Here is a 20,074-nt window from a genome sequence, read left to right as displayed (position 1 = left end):
AAAGGACCCATCTTCCCAAAGCACTATTATCCCAAAGGACCCATCTTTCCAAAGGTCTATTATCCCAAAGGACCCGTCTTCCCAAAGCACTATTATCCCAAAGACAGGTCCTCCTGAGGCTCTGTTATCTGAGAACTTTACAGGGCGAGCTGAGACTTCTGGGATGAGCCACGAGGCAGAACAAGCAGCAAATGTCTCTGGAGGAATTGGTCTCACTCCTGGCGATTATTAACACTGATCGCTGATCAAGTTGGTGTCCATTAGAGGTCTCTACTTACAGCCACTTCTTTTTTCTTTGGAAATAATATTTTGTGGGGAGATACTTGGAGGTGTGTAAAATTGTTATTTATCAAATTTAAACCCAGTAATTTTAGATTTTATGAACACTGACGATAACATCAAGTGAATAATTTTATGTAAATCTCCGCCTTAATTTTGAGTTATTACATCAATATTTCTGAATATGAATCTGGGTAAGAGCACTTTCCAGACCATATGTGGAAATAAAATCACGTTTCAGAAAGGATTTTATGGTGGTTTTACGTCCTCTGAGCTGTACCCAGGAACCAAGAGCTGCGCTGCCCCCTTCATGTGCGTTTTCTTGCTTACGGTGTTTGCCTATAAGGGCACCTGCACCCACCGTGCGGCCCTGCGCTCCCGCCACGCATACTAGCCCCAGCTCCGCGTGAGCTCCGCGTATGCAACTTCTGGCTTGGCCCTCACAAAGTACAGCCGATTTCAGGGCTTAAACAATGGAATTTATGGTCTCCTCAATCTGGGGACAGAACTCTGAGATCCAGGAGCCGGCGGGGCTGGTCCTCAGATGTGAGGAATGCTGTCCCCCACCGGGCAGTTGCGGGCAGTTCTTGGTGTTTAGAGAAGCACCACCGAACCTCTGCCTGCTTCCAGATGGTGTTGTCCTGGCGGTCTGTCTCCAAATGTCCCCTTTTTATAAGGACACTGACTGGATTAGGGTCCCTCCTAATGGCCTCAATTTAACTTAACTAATTGCATTTGCAAAAACCCTATTTCCAAATAAGGTCGCATCCTGAGGGTTTCGTGTTAGAGCTTCACCTGGGGACTTTGAGGGCCCGGACTGCGCTGTGTGCCTGGCTTTTGTCAGCGGGACAGCAGGACCGTGGAGGAAGCAAGCAGTGTGGGGGTTGTTCCCCCTGGAGGAAGCAAGCAGTGTGGGGGTTGTTCCTGGGTTCGCCTGTTTATCTACTAACACCTCCAGGGACACTGCTTTTCTTGGGAAATTCGAGGCAGCTTGCTTCACATGCTCTGCTGGGCTCTCTGTCCCCTGGGGGTCAAGGGCCTGAATGCTGCAAAAGGCCCTGAGGTTGCAGGTGTTGGGGAGGTGAGGGGTGGGAGGTGGGCCTGGCATCCTCTGGGCTCTGCAGGGGGGCTTATTGGCCTTAAAGCAGAAGGCCACCAGCCAAAAGAAAGACTCAGTTAGGGTCTGGAGCCTCTGAAGAAGTAAAAGCCCTGTGCTTGGTTGATTTTGCGGGGAAAGGGTGTGGGGATGGCCTGGCAGCATAGTCAGGATGGGCTGGGGCCATGGGCGCAGTCTCACTGATGCAAACCACGGCTGTATTTTCTCCGGTCCCTGGGCCAGGTGAGGACCCCATTGCTGTGGTTTAGAGGCGTTTGGAGGCTGACCCCACAGTGTCCATCTCAAATACTGCAGGGCTGAAGCCAGAGACAGCCCCGGGGGTCTGGCTGTGTCACAGATGCTCAGCCTGAAGGCACACACGCCACTTCCCGCACACTCATGGTCCAAGTGAGTGGCTCGGCCCCACCCCTCCAGGAGGGCCAGGTGTGGCCCCCACTGGCCATGTGCCCTGCAGAGAGGAGGAACAGTGACAAACTCGGACTCCCCCTTTCCAGATGCCAAATGTGCCCACCCCACGTCCAGGGGCAGCACCAGCCCCACCAGGAGACAGGGTCCTGGGGTCTTCGCTTCCCCCCCACCCCCGTAGACCAGGTCAGTGTGGTAAGAAGGGCTCTCTCCCCACTGCCCTGTCCAGGTGGGACAGGAGCAAACTGCCCTGAACCCTCCCTTAGAAGGAGACGCAGGCCGGCATCAGGCCTGGGCCTCTGTCCCCGAGGACACTTGCCTCCGTTCCCTTCCCCAGCAGACGGTCATTCTCCAGGTCCTCTGTGACCCTGGCTGCCCCTCTGAGACCCTTCGTTTTGTATCACTCCCTGGCTGCGTGTGCCCCTGGGTCCCCTGGATGCACAGGCTCAGCTGGTCTGCGGGGAGGGGGCTCCAGGGTCCTTTAATTCTCCAGAAGCCACAGATGTGTCAGGGGCGCGGCTTCTTCTAGATTTGATCACAACCAAAACTTAGCGAGCTTCTTCCTTTGGGGCTCCTTGTGCCAATTCCACATTCCTGTGTGTTCCAGAAATGAGCTGGGGTTCACTCCTCGCCTCTCCCAGCTCTGGGGCTCCCCTGTCTGAGGCGCGGCCCCCTCCCCAACCTGTGGCCAGTAGAGTCTTTCTCACACTGCGTCAGGTGGGATGGGACATTTCCCCTCTCTTCCACTTACACGGACCCTTGTGATTACGTTCCTCCCCCCAAACCTAGGAGGACCCCCGATCTCAAGGTCAGCTGGTTAGCAAACGTAATTCCATGTGCAATCTTAATCTCCTTTGGCCATGTGGATACTTAACCCGCAACACACGTCAAGTTAACACAGATTCCAAGCGTATTCGTGGCAGGAAATACGTTTCAGAGAACCTGCACACAGACCCTGAGAAGTGTGTGGCAAACCCTGGACCCCACACGGGGTTCCCAGTGTTAATCTGCGTCTTCCATGACTTGTTGGTGGGAAGGCCCATGACTGAATACTTTGGGAGCCACTGACAGCTTTAGATACAGAAATGGCAAGATCAGCAAAGGACCAAAACAAAAATGGGCAACTTTCATCAATCTGCGTATTTTTAAGAGGAGAACATGCCAACGATTTTAATTAATGCCTTCATGAGCTAAGAAGCAGGAAGGTAAGGCTAGTGAAATGGAGGACAAGGAACTTAGCACGGCTTTCCTGAAGAATGCTGGGCTGGTGCTGCAGATACGCCTTCAGACAGATCAATGACCCGTAGGCCAGAGGGACGGGCGCCCCCGGGGATCTGCTTACTGCGGACGTGATCGGGCTCACCAGACAAAATACACCTGCACTGCCATGGGACGAGGGTCATTTGTGTCCCCATTAGTTTCCTATAAGTTGGTAGGTGTCCATATAGGATATCTCAGAGCAATAATATGTAGGTAGCCAAGGAAAGGTGCATACCCCTGAAACATCAGGCAACCCCGGGGAGTCTGCGCCCTGTGGGTCTCTCCTCGAGGTTGCATAGGCTGACAGGGTTCCTGATGGGCCAGGAAGTTGTTCTTTATACTTGTAGTGTCAGGACCCCAAATCGCAGAATCGCACGAGATCAGCCCCTAGGCAGGCTTGGTATGCGCCGTTCCCACTAATGAAGGAAGTCCTCTTCTTAATGATGGGCTTTCCAAACTTGGTCAAATGAGATTTTTTCCCCAAAACAATGCTCCATTATTACATGATTTGCACAACCGATTTGGGCAAAATAAAAGTGAATCACTTATTTTTGAACCCATGAGAGCGATTACTTTGCCGTTAAAAGTAAAATGATCCAGTAAAAATATTTGCTCTTGAGTATTTTATTTCCATGGTAAGAGCTTGGTTACTAAGTTACCTCCTCGGGGAGAGCAGAGGAACTAGAAAGAGCCTCATGCAAACCCTCCTGGGAATAAAGATGAAGAACTGCACCAACACTGTCCTAAAACCAATAACCATAATTAGTTCTGTGTAATTAATTCCCGCTATGCTGGGTCTTGGGTCATGTTTCTATGAAGCCATTTGCTGCCAAACCGAAGGCCGTCCTGGAACGGGGTGCTAGCTCAGGATCGTCTGATCTGCACTCCAGCCTGTCTGTCCTTGAGGGTCTGTGGCCCTGGGGCCAACAGTCAGGGTGTCAGTCTCAGGCTTCCCCGAGCAGGATACAAGGCTGCTTTCCTAACCGAAACCTCATTTCTAGTTTCCGGGCCAGAGCGGGAGCAGATGCGACACCGACTACTGATGACGATGGAACACATAGTTAATTTATTGCAATAACTGCCATCACCCTCTCTTTTCGTTAAACACACAGCTTTTCCTTAGGGCTGGATGCAGGGTTCTGCCCCGCGGTGCGGACACCACACATGGCGAGAGTGCTGGGAACGGCCGGCGTCCTCCCCCGTGCCCATCTCTGAGACCTGCCTGCCTCCGCGGCTGCCTGACACAGCTCACCTGGGGCGCAGCTTCTCCTCTGCGCAGACACCTGTGCCCGTGCTCTCACCCGGCGTCCTCTGCTGGAGGAGGCACAGCACCCGGGAAACACATCCCAGAGGCACTCTTCCCTGGCTCTGTGGGGAATCACAAAGGAATGCTAGGTATGAGAGTCATCCTCATAAGAGGAGAAAAGAAAATTGCTTTTTGGGGGCGGGGGTGAGATTGGGGTTGTAAAACCAAAACAAAAATTATCAAAAAGTTTCTGTCTCTCGATGACAATGGGATCACAGCTGTCTGTCTGTTAATCACAGAGACGATACACCCTTCAAAAAGAACAGAGAAGGCGTCGACGTTTTGAAGAAGTTTGCTCCCTCAGAAGTGAGAAACCCTTTTCAAATCTGTTACTAATGAAAGAAGTGACACAATGAACACACACAACAGAACATTGTTGTGGGGAGATAAGGACCATCTGTTGGCGGGCAGATTGTAGGCAGGCAAGCCGTTACCTGCTCTTAGAACAGACGGAATATTCCACGGCTAGATCATCACTCTTACGGAGATGAAATCGGTTCCGCATTAAGGTAATACTTGGCTGTAATGGATTCCCAAGATCCTTCTTAAAAGACTGATGAATGAATCTATCAAAACAGAGCCAAATTTGCCAAGATATTAACACATTGCATGGCTTCCTCAGAGACTCGTTACTTGCAGGCATTAGAACCCAAGGCAAACAACATTTCCATTCACAAGCTCTCCTCCTTCACGTGCAGGATTAACCAGCTACTTTAAGGAAATGATTCTCATTTTCCGTGAATTGACATTTCATCTGTATATCCGCCACCATTGCTCCTGGAATACTCTCAACCACCCGTAACCACGGAACGTTCTAACCAGATAAATTAATTTCTACTTCACAGAGGGAACCAATGATAGGCAACCGAGAACCTCATCTTGCAGATCAGCAAAGCTGTGTAATCTGGCTCTTCATGGCTCAGCACATGTTTTTATTCCTACTTAAACTATAAAAGTGGATGCATTCCTTAACATGACCCAAAGGTGCAGCCACTTTACAACATGCAAAATCAAGAGAAAGCTAAATTCTATTCTTCCAGGATCTTACTGTAACTGATGATCTCAACCACTTTGTAAGGCCACGCACCATACACGATTACTGTTGCCATGAAGAGACACATCAGTGCAGAAACACAACTACATTTAATTATTATTATGATCACATGTATTTTTATAACCTTAAAGATGATGCAAATGTATTGTTAATTTATCCAAACAGTAAGTAGTATAGGAAATTTAGGAAACTTAAATTAATTAGAATTGCCATGACAAAACAGAGACCTTAGAAAAGCTTAAATGAAAAATTGTGTCCTACACTGATTTTGTATATCAAAATTATCCAACCAGATTGATTTGTCAAAGGCTGGTCTTCGGTTTCTTTGAATTTGGTTTCTTATGGGGAAAAATGCTTTTGTTACAGGAGTTTCTCTGGAAAATTTTTCTTTTTTTCGTAAAACTCTAGCACTTTCCAAGTGTTAGGCATTAGTTTTTTTTCAACGTTCTTGGAATTCAAGGAATATTAGATTTATATAAACACTTATTAGTCTATAAACCAGTCAGAGAAGCATTCCTTTGTTGCAAGAGGCCCCATAATCTAATTTATTAATGCACTCTGGGGGGAGGAATGTATTTAAGATCACAGTGACAGGTAAGGCTTTTTCCAATTATGGGCACACACAGACTCACGGAGGCCTTGCAGCCCTAGTGTCTCAGACCAAAGTCAGCACAGAAACGCGAAGACAAATAGATCCTTCCTGGAGGTGGCAACACATGGTCCTGAACAAACGGACAAAGGAAAAGATGGACCCAGTCGATTCCCTGTTGTGCCTACCAGACAGCTATCATCATAAATCAGGTTCCCGACCACCGCAGAGAGCTTGACCCCCCGGAACCACCACATGCTTGCTTGTCTGAGAGCCAGAAATGGAACTGTGACGGTCGGCTTCAGTGTCCACTCAGCTGGGCCGGGGGCCCGGTCGTCCAAACAAGCCTTTGGGGTGCTGCTCTGTAGGTGTTTTGTAGACATGGCCAGCAGACTTTGAGTAAAGCAGCTTTCCCACCATAATGTGGTGGGCCTCATCTGATCAGCTGAGGTGTTGAGAGGAAAAACAGGTTTCTCAAAGAGGCGGCAATTCTGCCTGGAGACTGAAGTGCTGGCCTGCCCTGCAGAATGCAGACTGTGGGCCGTCCTTCAGCGTCTCGCCCTCAGACCCCCTCTCAGTGGGCACAGGGAGACAGAGCAGGCTATTCTGTAATGTGCATACACATGCCGTACCGGCTTGCCGTCTCTGGGGAAGCCTGACTAATACAGACGCAAGAACAGTCGGGGAAAAAGTCGGCGTAGGTAAAGTTCTCTTGGCACTTGCCCTCACTCGGGAGTGTTCCGACTCTGAAAACACGTCCCTGGCAGGGCAGTTTGTCTGGAATGGGAGTCCAATTGCACGTCGAGGGGGACCTCCAGGACAGTGAATTCTTAATGTGCAAAACGTGAAAAGTACGACTTTCATCCAAACATAAACTGAGCTTGTATAGGGTTAAATGAACACATCAACTGGGAACCAGAAAGAAGGTAAGGCTGATACATAGATTTGATTTGGTGGCTTTGTCTTAAAGATGAAACCTTAAAATAGCAGCAACCATAACCAGCAATATATATCAAAGGGGAGTATTATGACCAAACAAGGTTTATTTCAGGAATAAAGAGTTGGTTTAACATTAAAAAACTAATCAATCAGGGGCACCTGGGTGGCTCAGTTGGTTAAGCGACTGCCTTCGGCTCAGGTCATGATCCTGGAGTCCCGGGATCGAGTCCCACATCGGGCTCCCTGCTCAGCAGGGAGTCTGCTTCTCCCTCTGACCCTCTTCCCTCTCGTGCTCTCTCTCTCTCATTCTCTCTCTCTCAAATAAATAAATAAAAAAATAAAATCTTAAAAAAAAACAACTAATCAATCAAACATGCCGCATTAACAAATTGAAAGAAAAATAATCAAATGGTCACCTCAGTAGATTAAAAAAAAGCTCTGGATATAATAAATGTCCATTCATGATAAATTCTTAACAAACTAAACATAGGGTGGTTCTACCTTAATTATATAACTGTATCGACCAAAACCTACCTTACTGCAAACATGAGCTTAGTAGCAAAGGTGTAACGTGTGGGGTCTAGAGTCGGGTGATGGAACAGCACAGGGAAAGGACGTCATGCACGGCCCGAGAGCAGTCGACCACAAGGGCCCCGTGTCAGTGCGGCCCAGCTGTCCTTGGACCGGACCCCATGTCCACTGCCTGGAACAACTCATGAGCCCACCCTCGAAGTTTGCGTGTCTGGAGCTTGCTTCCTCCTGCTCTGTACTGCCTGAAGTGAACCCCCAAATATGATGCCTGCACCCCTGGCAGACCCACACAGAAGGGCCACCTGCCAGAGTGTCCATGAGAAGACCCTTCACTGAGTCCATCCTGACAGGTTTTCAGGCTTCACTCAAGATCTGGAGGCAACTGGAGGTTGGAGCAGAGATTCCCGCCACATCCCACGGACTACATCCCCCACAAGACCCTCTTCTTCATGCGGAGAACAGGGCGTCAGCCTTCCCAGGGGTTTGTGAGGGGGGTACTGTCCTTGTGCATGTGTGACCATGTGTACATGCGTGTGCAAGTGTGAGCATGTGTGTGCATATATGTGCACAAGTGACCACGTGCGCATGTGTGTGTGCGTTGTGTGAGCATGTGAGTGTGAGCATGCGTATGTGTGTGCACATTGTGTGCACTGAGTGTGAGCATGTGTACACGTGTGTGCAGATTATGTGCACGTGTGAGCATATGTGAGTGTGTGTACGCATGTGTGCATGTTGTGTGCACATGTGAGCATGTGTTCCAGATGCTTCACATTCAGTCCATCTCACAGATGAAGAAGCGCAGGTGGAGAGACTTACGGATACGGGAGGAGGCTGTCTGGTTCCAGGTGCTGGGACCCTCTGAACCAGACACTGGGTGCCCGACTTCCCAGAGGGCCACGACCGTCGGTCCCACAGGGATGCGGAGGCGGCCCCCCTGGCCACACCTCTGAAGCACCTGCAGTCCTCAGGGGTGTGGCTGCGTAGGCACTGGATCAGGGCTCAGTAGGGACCCAATCACAGCCTGGAGGACGTCGCCTGTCACGTTGGTCCTGCTTCCCCACAAGTAACACCAGGAAGGTTTTCTTTGCCTCCTAATTTTGAGTCATTTTGAGGATTGCATGAAATAATATGAAAACTGCTTAGCTCTCCCTGGGCTCAGAGCGAGCACCCCATAAATATCAGCTGGGATATTAAATAGACATCACAACTAGGTGCAGTCCATGTGGGACGGGATGTGCTCCATTCAGTACCTTGAGGGAACTCACGAAAGAGCCATGAGAATTATTAGATTTGGTGGATATAGTTCCCAAATATTAAATTTTTAATCTGTATCTTAAAAGATGTCCAAAAAATGTTAGAGAGGACAACTTGTCTTAAATTATTCAATCTGTCAGGCAGAGAGATTAAAAAATAATTTAGGCCCTAATGAGGAAAACAGAGTTTATTAATCTTTCCCTCTTTTAAATTAAAATTATTTATTTCCCAGAAACTACTTTTACCTGCTGATGGATTTTCAACATTATAAGTTTAGGGGGTTTAGGTATTAGGTGGATGTGCATTCGTGATAAAAAATATTTTTATAAAGGTTCAGAAATAAGCAATTTTTATAAGAAATTCCATTTCAAACCTTATGTTTTCTCAATAGTCGATTGACAAACGCTGTGAATGTCTGCTATGGTCCTGACCCCAAATACCTGCCTAGCCTAAACCTACAAGCTCATGGTGAAGACACATGGGCACAGGAATCACTAACCGGACAGCGTGATGCATCCCATTGGCCAGACATGTACTGTGGGTGTGTCCAGAGCAGGAGATGCACTTTTCTTCAGGAAAAGATAAGAAGAGAAATCCTAAAATTGTAAATGAAAGTTTGAAGAGAACGTGTCCACAGGGGGGACAGCCATGTGCAGGTGGGGCTGAGGAGAGGTTCATGCCTTCTGTGCACAAGTCACTGTAAATTCCTGGGTCTGCTCCGCGCCAACTCATTTCTCACTCCCTCCTGTTCTAGAATTCTGTCATCGCTTGGCTACTCTTCAAGAGTTTTCACATTCTGAAGTAATATTCCTGTGAACTCAGAATTGTCACCTTCGATCCTCAAACCCTGGCATCCTAATTCCAGTAGAGTGGGAGTTTCTGTTTTTATATAACCTAAATAATGGGCTGAATCATCTAATTTTCAGAGTGTACAATTTTAAATAACAACCATTATTTAAATATATAGGAAATATCATAGATACTGTCTTTCTTCTTACTTTATCCACAAATTTAGTGTAAGGGAAACGGTGCAAAGCTGTGGTGTCTCTTCACACTTTACATTCAAAGTGCTTATACTCTGGTTTCTCTTCAGATCGTATAAATCTTTCGCCTTTTACATTCAAAGTGCTTAAAGGTCCTGAGGCTTTAAGATGCAACTTTTCACGAAGGTCCACATTCAAGAACCGAATAGCAGGCACTTTGACGGCACGGACGGATCCTGACTCTATCATTTATGTGTGCACAGAGCAGCTGCCGAGAGAGCACAAGACCCGTTCACGACCACATATGGGTCGTCTGGTCCTGCCCGGGTTTCACCGGGCTGACTTTGTTCTTACCACGTATTTAACCGTTTGTAGTGAGTAAAGCACGCTTGGTAAATCACATCAGACAGGCCTGAGTCTGTGCCCAGAACCGCCCCTAGTCAGCTCTGTGCTCACAGTTGAGTCTCTGAGCGTCTCTCCTCTCCAGTCCATCACTATCGAGTGGGGGTAAGCGACTTCACCGAGATTTTCAAATATTCACGGGAAGCCGTGGGTGCAAAGCGCTGAGCCACTAGTGACTGGGACAGGTGCAGGCACTCTGCCAGTGGGAGCCAGCCCACTGAGCCTCACTGTTGCCAGTGGCTCGTTTATATACACACTAGGTACGCATTTATTAAAATTCATATCTCTTGAAAAAAATGTTGATAATATATATGTCCAATGTTACATTTTTAAGCCTCACTCTAGAGAATCTGATGGATTTGTTACTTTTTCTTCCCCCAATTTTTGTGCCTCTTCTTGGCCTGCATTTTATGATGAAATGCTGATTTATTCACACAGAAATTCTTTGTGAGTGACACAGACAGAAACTGGGGCTCTCTTGTTGGGCAAGGGTCTTGGGAAGGAGGTCTGATTTCTTTTTGCCTGTTTTATCTTTGGGAGGAAGAACCATAACCGTTTCTTGGTAGGGTTTGGTCTGTTTTCTATCCGTGTGGGTCCGGATGGAGAGGCAGGAGCAGCGAGATGAGCCTCACTGATCTGGGAATCAGGCATGACACTTTGCACAGAGAAAGCCGGATTTTAGGACCAAAAGAAAGCACTCTTTTGACTTTGCAAGCACCGTCATGTTTTGAGGATTGTCCTGAGTTACTTGATCCCCTGAAACCACTGCTGATTAGTGGTGAGTTGCAGGATGTCACTGGGATGCCCACAGTTGGTGATGCTGGTCAGCTTCTCTCCTGCCGTGAAGACAGTGTCATCCGAGCACATCCTGAAGAGGAGCGTGTGGGGCGTGTCGGGGCTCAAACATCCAGAGCGGCAGCCTGGTGTTAGGGCTGTATTCACCGTGCCGCTGAAAACCATCTGACAGTTGTCAGAATAGGAGCTAGCCGTGGAGACAGGGACCCAACAGGTGCAAGAGGGGGTGCTAGGCCAGGTGTGCCCTGCAGTGTCAGTTAAGTCTCTGGATTAGAACACAGGGTGGACACAAGTTTCCAAATCGCGGGGATAGCTTTTCCAGTCAGATGGTTATAATTTTCCAAATGATCGAGTTTGGAGTAGAATTTGCCAGAACTGACACAATTTTCAGACTTTTTGATAACAGTTGATCTTCCCAATTTGGGAATATATTTTATTTATTAATTTTTTTGGAAAGGATTATTGAATGTTGATTTAGTTTATTTTATTCAGTAGCAAAAGAAAAAACGAAGTCCTACACTTACTTAATTATTCCTCACATTAACATTTCAGATGTGAGAAATAGGCTTTTTGTTGTTTGTAGGAAGTTTATGTGATGATCCCTTTGTTAACCGTGAAACAAGTTAGGGGCATGTCTTTATTTTACACTTAATATCTTTAAATGCACTTCACCAAAGCTAAATAATTCTGCAGAGTAGGAAATTTTCCTCTTTGTTCACTTGCCTGATTGTTCTAATGTTTTCTTTTTAATTCATGTGATCACAGGCTTTTTGACCTTTTCCATTTAACAAGAATGGTCTTTATGTTTTTATTATAGTATTTCAACATCAGATACTTCATTTTAATAGAATATTTCCTGAGTCTTTGGCATCAATTGTCACAATGAGTTTCTTAAATTTCCCTTTTTGTTAAAATAAGTAAAGTGTTTCAAAGAGACTGCTTTGTTTATATTTTGCTGTTGTAGAATATAGAGTTAATTAGAATATTCCCAAAGCCAAAAGGAGTTTTGCGAACTTTAGCCAACTGACCTGAAATTTATCTGGCTTTATTGAAATGTCAATTATTCTCCATCAATCTAACCTCATGGAAACAGAAGTTATGACTTCACTACAAATGCTTTATATGACTATTTGAAAATTATCAGTACTCACATAGAGGAATCAATGTGAATTTTTCACTGTGGCTTAATGCAAATGTCAAAGAAAAATACAAACATCAAATCTGTGCTTTTGGAAAATGTCAAACTTACGAACATGCACACACATAAAACCATGTTGTAAATATTATCTCATTACATAGTCCCAACAGCTTTCAGATGTAGGCAAACAGAACACAGAAAGTATGTTAGCAACATTAGCCCTTAGGGGTGAGAGATCAGAGCAATTTACCAGCAAACACTAAATTATAAATCCCACATGTTTATTGAGCTCTGAGCTTCCATCTCCAATATGGCCGTTAGTACTTTCTCTTCTCCTCTGATGCTCTCTCGGGAGCAGGTGATGTGAAAGGTGCTGGAGAGACAGGGAACCTGGTGGTGAGGTCTGGGGGCTGTGGTCATGGGCGACGGGGCGGGATAGCCATATGTGATAGGTGCATGTCAGGCGGGAGTGGTCAAGGTGTCTTCATATGTCCTCTCGGCTGGAGTTGCACTTGTTATAACTCATTGCACAATTCTCCCTCAGGTCCCTGCGGCACAGGCAGAAAACCAATAAGTGTGCAATTCCTGATATCTGAGTGCAGATTTTGACTGTGCTGTCAAAATTTCTCTCTCATTTATGTGTTACTTTCCTCAGGAAATGAGGCCTTCAGGATCTTTTACCCCATGAATTTAACTTTGCAGACTTATTAATTAGCACAGAAAAAAACCCCACAGTGAATATTTGTTAAATAAGTAAACAGATGGGATTTCTTTCTCTTTAGTACTACTATAAGGGAATATGTTACATCTTACCTGTGAGAATTGAAATAAAAGTAATACAAAGTTTTTAAAAATCCAGAACTTAAAAGGCAATATTAAAAAGAATTGTATTATTTCTTTACACATTTTAAAGTAATTACTGTGTGCTGGGAACTGCTTAGGTGGTGTGGATCCAATAAAAGCAAGATTGATTTGATTTGCATGATGTAGCCACTGTGCTATTTTATTAGGATGATTTATTTTTACCAGATGGAGTTGAGGTCAGCATCACAGAAATGAGCAATATATTATTTGCAGTGTTTTAGTGCCTTGAAGAAGATTCTCTGCCCTTGCAAACTCACACTACGATATCTTTTCAAAACATTTGGATGCTCAATAGGTGTTTGGAATACAGTTCCTCAAAAATAAGCCCTTAACACAGGAAAAGTTACTAGAGCTGCTTATGGAGGTAAACAAGGAAGGACTGATGATGAAGGCAGTTTGGTAAAGAGGTTCCTCAAGACACCGTTAATCTCCTGCTGTCTGGGCCCTTCGCTCTTTCCAGCTTTGCTTAGAGGGCACTGGCAAATCGGTATTCCCAGCCCTAGTGGAAACATCATCTGTCCTCTGTTGTCATCAGTTCTAGGTGCCATGTGGGTCATTCTGAAACCTGCATTGGTCCCTGAGCATCCGTAGAAGGTGCTGGCTTATCTCTACCTACCCAGAGATAACCTCAGTTGGGATAGTACATGTGAATTCATTGATAGCATAGTATAGTCTTTACAAAAAAAGGTTTCCGTTATTGACAATGACAAATTCCACCCCCCACTTTCTCTTTATAAGAAATATTTGAGGGAGGCGGAGAAAGATGGTGGAGGAGTAAGACCTGGATTTCGTCTGGTCTCAGGAATTCAGCTGAATAGGGATCAAACCATTCTGAACACCTACGAACTCAACAGGAGACCGAAGAAGAGAGTAGCAACAACTCTCTGAACAGAGAAGCGACCACTTACTGGAAGGTAGGACGTGCGGAGAAGTGAATCCGAGGCGATATTCGGGAGGATAGACGGCGGGGGAGGGGGGCCCGTCGGCCGCTTCTGGCAAGTGCTAGAGCCGCGGAGCACAAAATCGGAACTTTGAGAAGTCGGCTCCGCGGAGGGATGTCGCTCCAGTGGCTAAGCTGGGGGTGGAACCCTCGCTGGACAGTGGGGTCTCAGGACCCTCGGGGTCACAGGAAGACCGGGGGTTCCTGAGTGCGGCAGAGCTCCCGGGTATTGGAGCGGGGAAGCCGGCTGCAGAGACGGAGCCGAGGTGCGGGCTCTCAGCTCAGGGGTGGCCATAAACTGTGATCCGAGGCCCAGTCGGGCCACGGCTCCTCCAGCAGGGACCCAACAAGCGGCAGAGCCGGGGAGACTCCCCTCCCTCTCCCGGGAGGAGCGGCGCGGGAGCGCACCGCAGGGATCTTCTGGGTTTGGACACTCTACACGGGGTCGGGTGCCAGAGATAGAAACGCTCGGTCACAGGCCGGGTGAGCACGGAGTGCGGCCGGAGACCGGGGACACGGGAGTGACTGCTTTTCTCTGGGGGCGCACTGAGGAGAGGGGCCCCGAGTTCTCAGCTCCTCCGAGTGGAGATTGGGGGCCACCATTTTCACCCTGGTCCTCCAAAACTGTACTGAGAGCTTGCAGGGAAAAAAGCTCCTGAGAGCAAACCCCGAGCAGCTTGCTTAGCCCGGACCCACAAGGGCGGGGCAATTCCGCCTCCGGCAAAGACATTTGGGAACCACGGCAACAGGCCCCTCCCCCAGAAGATCAGGACGAACAGCCAGCAAGCCAAGACCAAGTTTGCTGATCAAGGAGAACGGGAGAACTCCAGCGCTAGGGGAATACTGCACATAGAATTCATGGCTTTTTTACCATAATTCATTAGTTTTTCAAAGTTAATTTTTTACTGTTCTTTTAATTTTTCTTTTTCCCTTTTTCAACCGACATCTTATCAATCCCTTTTTTTAAAAAAACATTTTTTATTTTTCATTTTTAGAGTCATATTTTATCCCTTCATAGTAGTTACCCTTATTTTTGGCATATATATATAAGTTGTTCTCTCTTTAAAATTTTGAGATACAGTTTCTTCTAACAGATCAAAATATACCCTAAATCACTAGTGTATGGCTTTGTTCTAGTCTCTGCATGATCACATTCTCTCCCTTTTCTTTTTTCTTTTCTTCTTTGTTTTTTAATCTTCTTTTTTCAAACAAATTCTTATCGTATCAATTCCTTTTATAAAATCTTTTATAATTTTCATCTTTACAGTCATCTTCAATCCCTTCATTGTATCAACCCTTAATTTGTACATATATAAGTCTTTCTTCCTTTAAAATTTTAGGAGGCACTTTTTTCTAACAGACCAAAATACGCCCAAAATCTAGTGTGTGGCACTGATCTATGCACTAGCCTGATCATATTTGATCATATTCGGTTTTTTTCGTATTGTTCTGTTTTTGTATTTCCTTTTCTCTTTGTTTTTTTTTTCTTTATTTTCTCTTTCTTTTTTTTTTTCTTTCTTTCCCTTTCTTTTCCCCTGATTTCAGGTCTTTTCTGATTTGTATACAGTATATTTGCTGGGGACGTTGTAAACCTGTTAGCATTTTGTTCTCTCATTCATCTGTACTCCTCTGGACAAAATGACAAGATAAAAAAAAATCACCTCAGCAAAAAGAACAAGAGATACTACCATCAGCCAGGGACCTACTCAATACGGACATTAGTACGATGTCAGAATTAGAGTTTAGAGTCATGACTTTAAAGATACTAGCTGGGCTTGAAAAAAGCATGGGAGTTATAAGAGAAACCCTTTCTGGAGAAATAAAAGAACTAAAATCTAACCAAGTCTACATCAAAAAGGCTATTAATGAGGTGCAATCAAAAATGGGGGTGCTAACTACTAGGATAAATGAGGCAGAAGAGAGAATCAGTGATATAGAAGACCAAATGATGGAAAATAAAGAGGCTGAGAAAAAGAGAGATAAACAACTACAGGATCACGAGGGCAGAATTCGAGAGATAAGCGCTACGATAAGATGAAACAACATTAGAATAATAGGGATCCCAGAAGAAGAAGAAAGAGAGAGCAGGGCAGAAGGTATATTGGAGGAATTAATAGCAGACAACTTCCTTAATGTGAGGAAGGAAACAGGCATCAAAATCCAGGAGGCACAGAGAACCCCTCTCAAAATCAATAAAAATAGGTCAAAACCCGACATCTAAGAGTAAAACTTACGAGTCTCAGAGACAAAGAGAAAATCCTGAAAGCAGCTCGGGAGAAGAGATAGTAACCTACAATGGTAGAAACATTATATTGGCAACAGACCTATTCACAGAGACCTGGCAGGACAGAAAGGACTGGCATGATATATTCAGAGCATTAAATGAGAAAAAGATGCAGCCAAGAACACTGTATCCAGCTAGGCTCTCATTGAAAATTGAAGGAGATATAAAAAGCTTCCAGGACAAACAAAAACTAAAGGAATTTGCAAACATGAAGCCAGCCCTCCAAGAAATATTGAAAGGGGTCCTCTAAGCAAAGAGAGAGCCTAAAAGCAGCATAGATCAGAAAGGAACAGAGACAATACACAGTAACAGTCACCTTACAGGCAATACAGTGGCACTAAATGCATACCTTTCAAGAGTTACCCTGAATGTAAATGGGCTCAATGCCCAATCAAAAGACACAGGCTATTAGATTGGATTAAAAAACAAGACCCATCCATATGCTGTCTGCAAGAGACTCATTTTAGACCCAAGGACACCCCCAGATTGAAAGTGAGTGGGTGGAAAACCATTGACCATGCTAATGGACACCAAAACAAAGCTGGAGTGGCAATCCTTATATCAGACAAATTAGATTTTAAACCAAAGACTGTAATAAGAGATGAGGAAGGACACTATATCCTACTTAAAGGGTCTATCCAACAAGAAGATCTAACAATTGTAAATATCTATGCCCCTAACATGGGGGCAGCCAATTATATAAGGCAATTAATAACCAAAGCAAAGAAACAAATTGACAACAGTACAATAATAGTGGGGGACTTTAACACCCCCTTGACTGAAATGGACAGATCATCTAAGCAAAAGTTCAACAAGGAAATAAAGACTTTAAAGGACACACTGGACCAAATGGACTTCACAGACATATTCAGAACATTCCACCCCAAAGCAATGGAATACACATTCTTCTCTAGTGCCCATGGAACATTCTCCAGAATTCATCACATCCTAGGTCACAAATCAGGTCTCAACTGGTACCAAAAGATTGGGATTATTCCCTGCATATTTTCAGACCACAATGCTTTGAAACTAGAACTCAATCACAAGAGGAAAGTCGGAAAGAACTCAAATACATGGAGGCTAAAGAGCATCCTACTAGAGAATGAATGGGTCAACCAGGAAATTAAAGAAGACTTAAAAAAATTCATGGAAACCAATGAACACGAAAACACAACTGTTCAAAATCTTTGGGATACAGCAAAGGCAGTCCTGAGAGGAAAGTACATAGCAATACAAGCTTTCTCAAGAAACAAGAAAGGTCTCAAATACACAACCTATCCCTACACCTAAAGGAGCTGGAGAGAGAACAGCAAATAAAGCCTAAACCCAGCAGGAGAAGAGAAATAATAAAGATAAGAGCAGAAATCAATGAAATAGAAACCAAAAGAACAGTAGAACAGATCAACGAAACTAGGAGCTGGTTCTTTGAAAGAATTAACAAGATTGATAGACCCCTGGCCAGACTTATCAAAAAGAAAAGAGAAATGACCCAAATCAACAAAATCATGAATGAAAGAGGAGAGATCACAACCAACACCAAAGAAATACAAACAATTATAAGAACATATTATGAGCAACTCTATGCCAGCAAATTGGATAACCTGGAAGAAATGAGAGCATTCCTAGAGATGTATCAACTAACAAAATTGAACCAGGAAGAAATAGAAAATCTGAACAGACCTATCACCACTAAGGAAATTGAAACAGTCATCAAAAAGCTCCCAACAAACGAAAGTCCAGGGCCAGATGTCTTCCCAGGGGAATTCTACCAGACATTTAAAGAAGAATTAATACCTATTCTCCTGAAACTGTTCCAAAAAATAGAAATGGAAGGAAAACTTCCAAGCTCAATTTTATGAGACCACAATTACCTTGATCCCAAAACCAGACAAACACCCCATCAAAAAGGAGAATTACAGACCAATATCCTTGATGAACATGGATGCAAAAATTCTCACCAAAATACTAGCCAATAGGATCCAACAGTACTTTAAAAGGATTATTCACCATGACCAAGTGGGATTTATCCCTGGGCTGCATGGCTGATTCAACATCCGCAAATCAATCAACGTGATACAATACTTTAACAAAACAAAGAACAAGAATCATATGATCCTTTCAATAGATGCAGAAAAAGCCTTTGAGAAAGTACAGCATCCTTTCTTGATCAAAACTCTTCAGAGTATAGGGAGAGAGGGTACATACCTCAATATCATAAAAGCCATCTATGAAAAACCTACAGCGAATATCATTCTCAATGGGGAAAAACTGAGAGCTTTCCCCCTAAGGTCAGGAACGCGGCAGGGATGTCCACTCTCACCACTGCTATTCAACATAGTATTAGAAGTCCTAGCCACAGCAATCAGACAACATAAAGAAATCAAAGGCATCCAAATCGTCAAAGAGGAAGTCAAACTCTCACTCTTTGCAGATGATATGATACTTTATGTGGAAAACCCAAAAGACTCCACCCCAAAACTGCTAGAACTCATACAGGAATTCAGTAAAGTGGCAGGATATAAAATCAATGCACAGAAATCAGTGGCATTCCTATACACCAACAACAAGACAGAAGAGAGACAAATCAAGGAGTTGATCCCATTTACAACTGCACCCAAACCCATAAGATACCTAGGAATAAATTTAACCAAAGAGGCAAAGGATCTATCCTCAGAAAACTATAAAATACTCATGAAAGAAATTGAAGAAGACACAAAGAAATGGAAAAACATTCCATGCTCATGGTTTGGAAGAACAAACACTGTGAAGATGTCAATGCTACCTAGAGCAATCTACACATTCAATGCAATCCCCATCAAAATACCATCCACTTTTTTTAAAGAAATGGAACAAATAATCCTAAAATTTGTATGGAACCAGGAGAGACCCTGAATAGCCAGAGGAATGTTGAAAAAGAAAAGCAAAGCTGGCGGCATCACAATTCCGGACTTCCAGCTCTATTACAAAGCTGTCATCATCAAGACAGTATGGTACTGGCACAAAAACAGACACATAGAGCAATGGAACAGAATCGAGAGCCCAGAAATGGACCCTCAACTCTATGGTCAACTGATCTTTGACAAAGTGGGAAAGAATGTCCAATGGAAAAAAGACAGTTTCTTCAACAAATGGTGTTGGGAAAATTGGACAGCCACATGCAGAAGAATGAAACTGGACCATTTCCTTACACCACACACAAAAATAGACTCCAAATGGTTGAAAGACCTAAACGTGAGACGGGAGTCCATCCAAATCCTAAAGGAGAACACAGGCAGCAACCTCTTCGACCTCAGCCGCAGCAACTTCGTCCTAGAAACATCGCCAAAGGCTAGGGAAGCAAGGGCAAAAATGAACTATTGGGATTTCATCAGATAAAAAGCTTTGTACAGCAGAAGAAACAGTCCACAAAACCAAAAGACAACTGACAGAATGTGAGAAAATATTTGCAAATGACATATCAGATAAAGGGCTAGTATCCAAAATCCATAAAGAACTTATCAAACTCAACACCCAAAGAACAAATAATCCAATCAAGAAATGGGCAGAAGACATGAACAGACATTTTTCCAAAGAAGACATCCAAATGGCCAACACACACATGAAAAATTGCTCAACATCGCTCGGCATCAGGGAAATCCAAATCAAAACCTCAATGGATACCACCTCACACCCGTCAGAATGGCTAAAATTAACAAGTCAGGAAACGACAGATGTTGGCGGGGATGCGGAGAAAGGGGAACCCTCCTACACTGTTGGTGGGAATGCAAGCTGGTGCAGCCCCTCTGGAAAACAGTATGGAGGTTCCTCAAACAGTTGAAAATAGAGCTACCCTACGATCCAGCAATTACACTACTGGGTATTTACCCCAAATATACAAATGTAGGGATCCGAAGGGGTATGTGCACCCCAATGTTTATAGCAGCAATGTCCACAA

This window comes from Callorhinus ursinus, unplaced genomic scaffold, assembly GCF_003265705.2.
Source record: "Callorhinus ursinus isolate GAN/ISIS: 27379988/994484 unplaced genomic scaffold, GSC_fseal_2.0 scaffold10, whole genome shotgun sequence".
NCBI classification, from domain to species: Eukaryota; Metazoa; Chordata; class Mammalia; order Carnivora; family Otariidae; genus Callorhinus; species Callorhinus ursinus.
This window is presented reverse-complemented; position numbering follows the sequence as displayed.